This window comes from Fundulus heteroclitus, chromosome 10 (genome assembly GCF_011125445.2).
Source record: "Fundulus heteroclitus isolate FHET01 chromosome 10, MU-UCD_Fhet_4.1, whole genome shotgun sequence".
Classification (NCBI taxonomy): Eukaryota; Metazoa; Chordata; class Actinopteri; order Cyprinodontiformes; family Fundulidae; genus Fundulus; species Fundulus heteroclitus.
In genome coordinates, this window is record NC_046370.1 from 29,538,845 (window position 1) to 29,544,935 (window position 6,091).

The following is a 6,091-nucleotide window of genomic DNA, read 5'->3' on the forward strand; positions in this document are numbered from 1 at the left end:
ATTTGCGGTAAAAGGCTCTGTGAGAGTTACACAACATGCAAACAGAGATGCAAGCAGGAGAGCTCTGGGGAGGAGAGGTGCAAAAAAAGCATCCGCCATCGCTGAGAGCAGGAAGAACGATGTAGCTCAAGAAGTACAGCCTGTTTTACCTCCTGTAATCTGGATGTTGCACCAGTTTTTTGTGGTGAAGAAAGAGCTGAGCTTAAAAGTAAACCTCCAAATTTAACACTCCATCTATGTTCGTAACCTCACCTGTTATAAGCAGATGGACATCCTGCCAGAGACCCAGAACTTTCTTGACACTACATATCACTTCTGCCCTGGGAAACTGTTTTGACAGGTAGGCAGCGTAAGGGGGGACACGTCCTGTCCCAATTTGACTCATTTTATGGGATACATCCTATATTCTTGGATGCAAAACGGTGTATCTTTTGACTTTGTCAGTCCTGGACGTGGAGACGTATACATGTTTGGATTCATGATACTTGGATTTCTACTTAATGAATTTGGTGGATTTTTGATGTATCAGCAAATATAGCGGATGTCGGTAGCCATGTGGCCTTGATCAGGCTGCTGGCTGCATATGACGCGCTCACTAAGGTGGGGTACAAACAGACCCGGATGTGGAGGAGCAGAGCCGAAAAGCTGGGTGTGCTGGAACGAAGACTGGCTTTGGTGGTTGAACTCAAGGGGATATAGGATAAAATCTGGATGTGAAGCGTGGAAAAGCCGAACTAATTTGGAATATTGGATTCGCCGTTTGGAGCCAACAAAGACTTAAAGCTGACAGGATAGTCAGTGCAGCTTGTCCCATAACAAATAACATATTTGGATTATGCCTTCCTTATCTAATCACTCCTGGTTTGTTATGTCAACAGAGCTCAGAACTCTTCCCTGCTCCCTCCTCCCCCGCTGACATCTGCGGATGTTTTTCTGAACTGTTGGCGGGTTGATAACATCAAGGACAACGAACTCTGGAGAGTGTTCACGGAAATATAAACACTTTCACCCAAACAGACACAGATAACTGATACTCACAACATATGTACTGCATGCGACTAGTCTCCAATGTTTACCTTCTGCTTATTTGTGTCTTGTCATATTTGTGCTTCTTGTGCCAGAGGTTTTTGATATCTCAAACGGTATCCTGTTATAAGGATAAAGTGTGAAATATGTGTTTTTCCCTCCCCCTTCCTATTGTGGCCCCTATCTTTCCACAGAGTCAATGGCAGTGCCCTATAGGCACCGTGTAAGGCGGTGTCCTTGGCAGCATGGCCTCAGTAAATCGTCTCCCCCTGAAATGTTTGTGATGTATGTGATGGCGGTTGTACTGAAACAGTAATTTCCCTCTGGAATTATTAAAATATATTTCTGATTCTGAACTGATTCTGATACACATCGAAAAAGTGATGACAGCTGAAGCAGTAAACCATTTATTTGCAGATTTCTTTGTGTCCTCTCTGGCAATGTAGCAATAGGAATTGTTATAGGAATTTCTCTATGCCAAAAAAGAGCCCAACAGATTTTACTTTCACAAGTGGAGCCTTACTGCTTTTGGCACAGTGCTGTGCTTGATTTATATATGTAAGACGCTTTATTAGATTTTATGCTGGGACTTTTTCATGTTCAATGGACACATAAACAGGATGGTAGAAGAGGAAAAAGAGAGAGAAACAGATGAGACAAAATGAAATAGAGGAAAGAGAGAGAAAGAGAGAGAGAGAAATATAACATCCTCTGAGCCTGCTTCTCCACCTGCAGAGATATATATAAAAAGAACAACAAAACCAACCAATAAAGTATTACAGGTACAAACAACCAATGCCTTGATACCATCACTGAAGAATATACAGTATTATTTAATACAAAATGTATAAAGTGACATCTAGATAATAATAGAGGTTTTCTGAATAGAAGTGACTCTGTAAGCACCTGAATCCAAGCACCTGGTGTTTGTGAGAGTGCACTTGGTATGTAAAGTTTATCCATAAGACAATGCTCAGCGGTGGTTGTGAGGAACCAAAGACTGGACCCCAGAGCACTGAGCCAAACACCAAAGAACCCAGTACCTGACCCCTGAAGGGACCCCCAGAGTGAAGGTGCCCAAGAGAGTCCAACGCAGGGAAAGCTGCCTCCCCCATCCCAGGCTCTGCTCTTCCCTGGGATGGAAAGAGCAGAGCCCAGGAAACCCCTCCAACAGCCACTACGCCGAAGCCCATGAGATCATCCTCGCAGTTACCAGGGGCTTCAGCGCCAGCAGCTAGCTACAGCGGAGGGGATCCAGCCATGCGCCCAGAGACCAGAAGCCCAGGGATGCCCAACCCCCCGGTGGAAGCCCAGACAGAGCCACGGGGGCCCAGTACCCGTAAAGTGGCCGCCAGCCCCGCACCCAGCCCTGGACTCCGAGGACCACCAACACACTCTCTGGTTGTCTCTGCTTACAAAGTTTGCTTTATGATTGCTGAGTTTCCAAAACAGCTGTTCTCATCCACCTTTTAAATAGTTTGCTCAATCTTCTGCTTATAGCTAAAAACAAATATCCAGCTTAAAACCTCTCACTAGAACCTAATAGTTCTAAGGGTTGGAACTTAATGTGTGTGTGCGATTTTTTTTGTGTATGCTTGGTTTTCTTGAATCCCCATTTGGACGTAGCAGATGGAGGCTCACACTGAGCGAGGTTCTTCTGGAGGTCTCTTTCTTGAATGCGCAGCATGAGGGATTGCTGTAAAGTGAAATACGAAAGGATAATTGGCCCATAAACGTAATAACTGGAACCACCCATGACGAGACCACTGCTAAACCTTAATTTTATTTTATTTTTTATAAATTAGCAATGTACTTGCCGGTGTGCCGAGGATCAGTGTTCTGCTTCACGACCCAAACCCCTCAACGGCCAGACATTCTCCTTCAATTTTTCCTTTAAAGAGCTCATGACTCCAATAATCAAGTCAACCAGGTCCCGAAGAAGCCCCAGATCTCTGCTTCCACTGCTGAGTGTCAGTATGATGTTTTCTTTTTCTGAAATGCTGTGTTGGTTTTACACCAGATGTCACTGGACACACCACTTTTAAAAAGTTCCTCTATTGTCTCATCAGTCCACAGAGTTATTTCCCAAATGTTCAGAGGATCCTCAAGATGGTTGAGGAATAATGTTTGCAGACATTTTCAGTACGTCAGCTTCTTTTTTTTCTAAATTATTATCCTACTTCGTCCGGCCAGACAGGTTCAGTTTTAGTAATTGCTTGATTCTACTGGTCTGGCAGTCCCCCCGGCCCTAGTGTGGCTTGTCAAACTGAACTACATCCAACAATAACAATAACAATAACAATTAATTTATCATTCAACAACGAGAGCAATTATATTTTCACATAGGGCCAGGTAGATTTAGATAGTTTTTTTCTATTGATAAACAAAACCATCATGGAAAAAAATACATGTTTACAGCTTCTCTTTGATATAAAAATTTGATGAATGATTTTAAACACTTAAATAAGACAAAAAGCAAAAACAGAAGAAATCTGTAAGGGGGAATATTTTTCTTTGCAGTTATTCTGTGCTGCGACACAAAGAGATGTAAATATCTATTCCTCCTATTTTCTGCCCTATTGATTGGGAAGTTGGGAAAAGAAGCCCTGCTTTGCAAATTTAAGGGCCGACTGCCTGGGTGTGTATTTTTAAATGGACTGAACTTGGAGGAGAATGAAAGATCTTTGTAAACTTGTTAACCAGCACGGTCAGTGGATGTCTGTGTTGGCCCGGCACTTTGTTTCTCAGCTGGAAGCGTATCAGGCTTGGGAGGGATGTTGAGCTCTGTGAATGTGGCCCTTATACTCACAGACAGGACTCAGAGGGAAGATGCTCTGCCAAGACTGGCCGACTGCTGGACAGTGAATCGGTGATCTTACCCCTCTGTCCTGTGATCTTCCCCATGCAAGGCCTTTCATTTGATTTAGTTTTAGCTCAGAGGCTAGTGTAGCTATGGATTATCGTGACCACACAGGAAGTGTTGGATGTAGCTGATGTGTTTACTATGCGCTGGATTTTTATGGAACAGAAGGAGGATATGCATCAGACAGAAGGGATGCAGACACACACGACCTTTTCAGATTTAACAATAGGTTGTGTCTTTCCTCTGAGATCATTTGTGTATTTATAAGGCCTGCGTGTTTTGTCCTCAGAAAAGAAACAGGCATCAGTTTAGCCCCCACGTCCATCTGAGTCGAAAACATATTTTTCCGTCAGTTTTAATTCCTCCTTTCCTGCTTTATTTCTATTTCCATCTTTATAACAATACCCATTCAAACATTCGAGATTGTGTTTTACTTCCTTATTGTATTTTTTATTATTGGAGAACTCCTTTCCATTTCAGTTCCAATATCTTTTTGTTATTTTTTTTCAATGGGGTCCAATAATTTTTTTTAAAGATCTCTGGGAAGCTTTTATTTTTTTGTGTGAACTTTGTCTCATATCCTTTTTGAAAATGATTTTTGGCTTTCAAGTAAACCAAACCTAGCATTTGAATGGTTTTATCTCTCGTTACTGTTCCTTCTTCTTTGTATTTACTTGTACTTTGTACAAACATCTTTTACTGCAATCACAGCTGCACCTCTTTTTGAGTTTGCATGTACCAGCTTTTCACACCCTAGAGGAGTGTATTGCTACAGATTCTCAGTCGGATTTAGGTCTGGACTTTGACTTGGCCGTTCTGCCACATCTATATGCTGTGATCTAAACCTACCATATCGCTGGCTGTATGTTTATGCTGTTGTCCTGTAGAAAGGTGAACCTCTGCCCAGTCTCAGGTCTTTTCTTCATCTTCATATTTATCTTTATTGTCACTGCAACACATGTTTTAATGAAATGTGTTCTCGGCACTTAACCTATCCCTTGGGGAGCAGTGGGCTGCCACTGTGTGGCATCTGAGGAGCAGCATGATTAAGTTTAAAACGTACTCCTGGAGCGATGTGTGTGTAATTTTTAGGGATGGTTACCTTTCACATCTGAACCGATACAGTACCGATACTCGGCATCGATACCGGTACTTAACGGTACCTATTTTTGGTACTTTTGTGTGTTTATGTCATAATAAATATGTCTATTAATAAAATCTCTAAACTTTTTTTTGTTTTTCATTGTAGTTCCAAACAATATATAAACTTGTTTGGATCTACAAATTAACCTTATTAAATAATTTATTAATTTTAATACATTGCCTGAAAAATAATTAAAGCAATGTAAAAATAAAACTTAAAAGTTTTACCAAAACAACAGCTATTAGAGGCATAGAGTGAACAAGGTGAATAAGGGATTGAAGCTGTGTGTGAGTAAAATACGGGCAATTAGTTTCGGAGAAGAAGAAAAACTATATTTAAATTGTAAATCAGGGCTGGACACATTTACAATGAGGGAACAGAAAGGCTTTCCTCCCTGCTCTCTTTGCTCTGAGTGCAGGTGGATTTCAGGCCAAGGCAGCATCAGCAGCTCTCTGTCTAGGAGACAGTGGTTGGAGAAGCTTGTAGAAGTGCTTGACTCTCCAAAGACAATTAGTCCAGAACGATTGTTCTGGAGAAGAAAGTCGCAAGATTTTTTTGCTAGTCACTTTTTTGAAAAAAGGTCACAGGATTGATCTGAAAATTCGCTAAATAAAGCGAGAGCTTCACAAAGTTGGCAGCAGTGACCAGGTGTTTCCTCAGATTAGAAGTATTTCCGCCACTGGCCTTGTACCTTGCCTCACAAATATTGCAGCGAGCAGTCTGCTGCACATTTTAAAAAGTGAAGAAAGCACTTTCTATCAGTCATGCTTTGTTGACTGGGCCAGCGGCTACTGACACCATCATGTTCTTATGCGTGCGATGCTGAGTTCATGTTCAGCAAGGATTATCGCCCACTCCTCAACTCCCTCAGTGATGCATTTAGGTACCAAAACATGGTACTGTTTGATTTTATGTGAAATGGTACCCAATAGAAGATTCAGTTGGTACTTATAAAAGTATCAAAATTCGGTATCCATCCCTAATTCTGGTCTTGCTCAGGGACCCAGAGTGGCAGGCTGACTGATATATATACACACACACACACACATATATATATA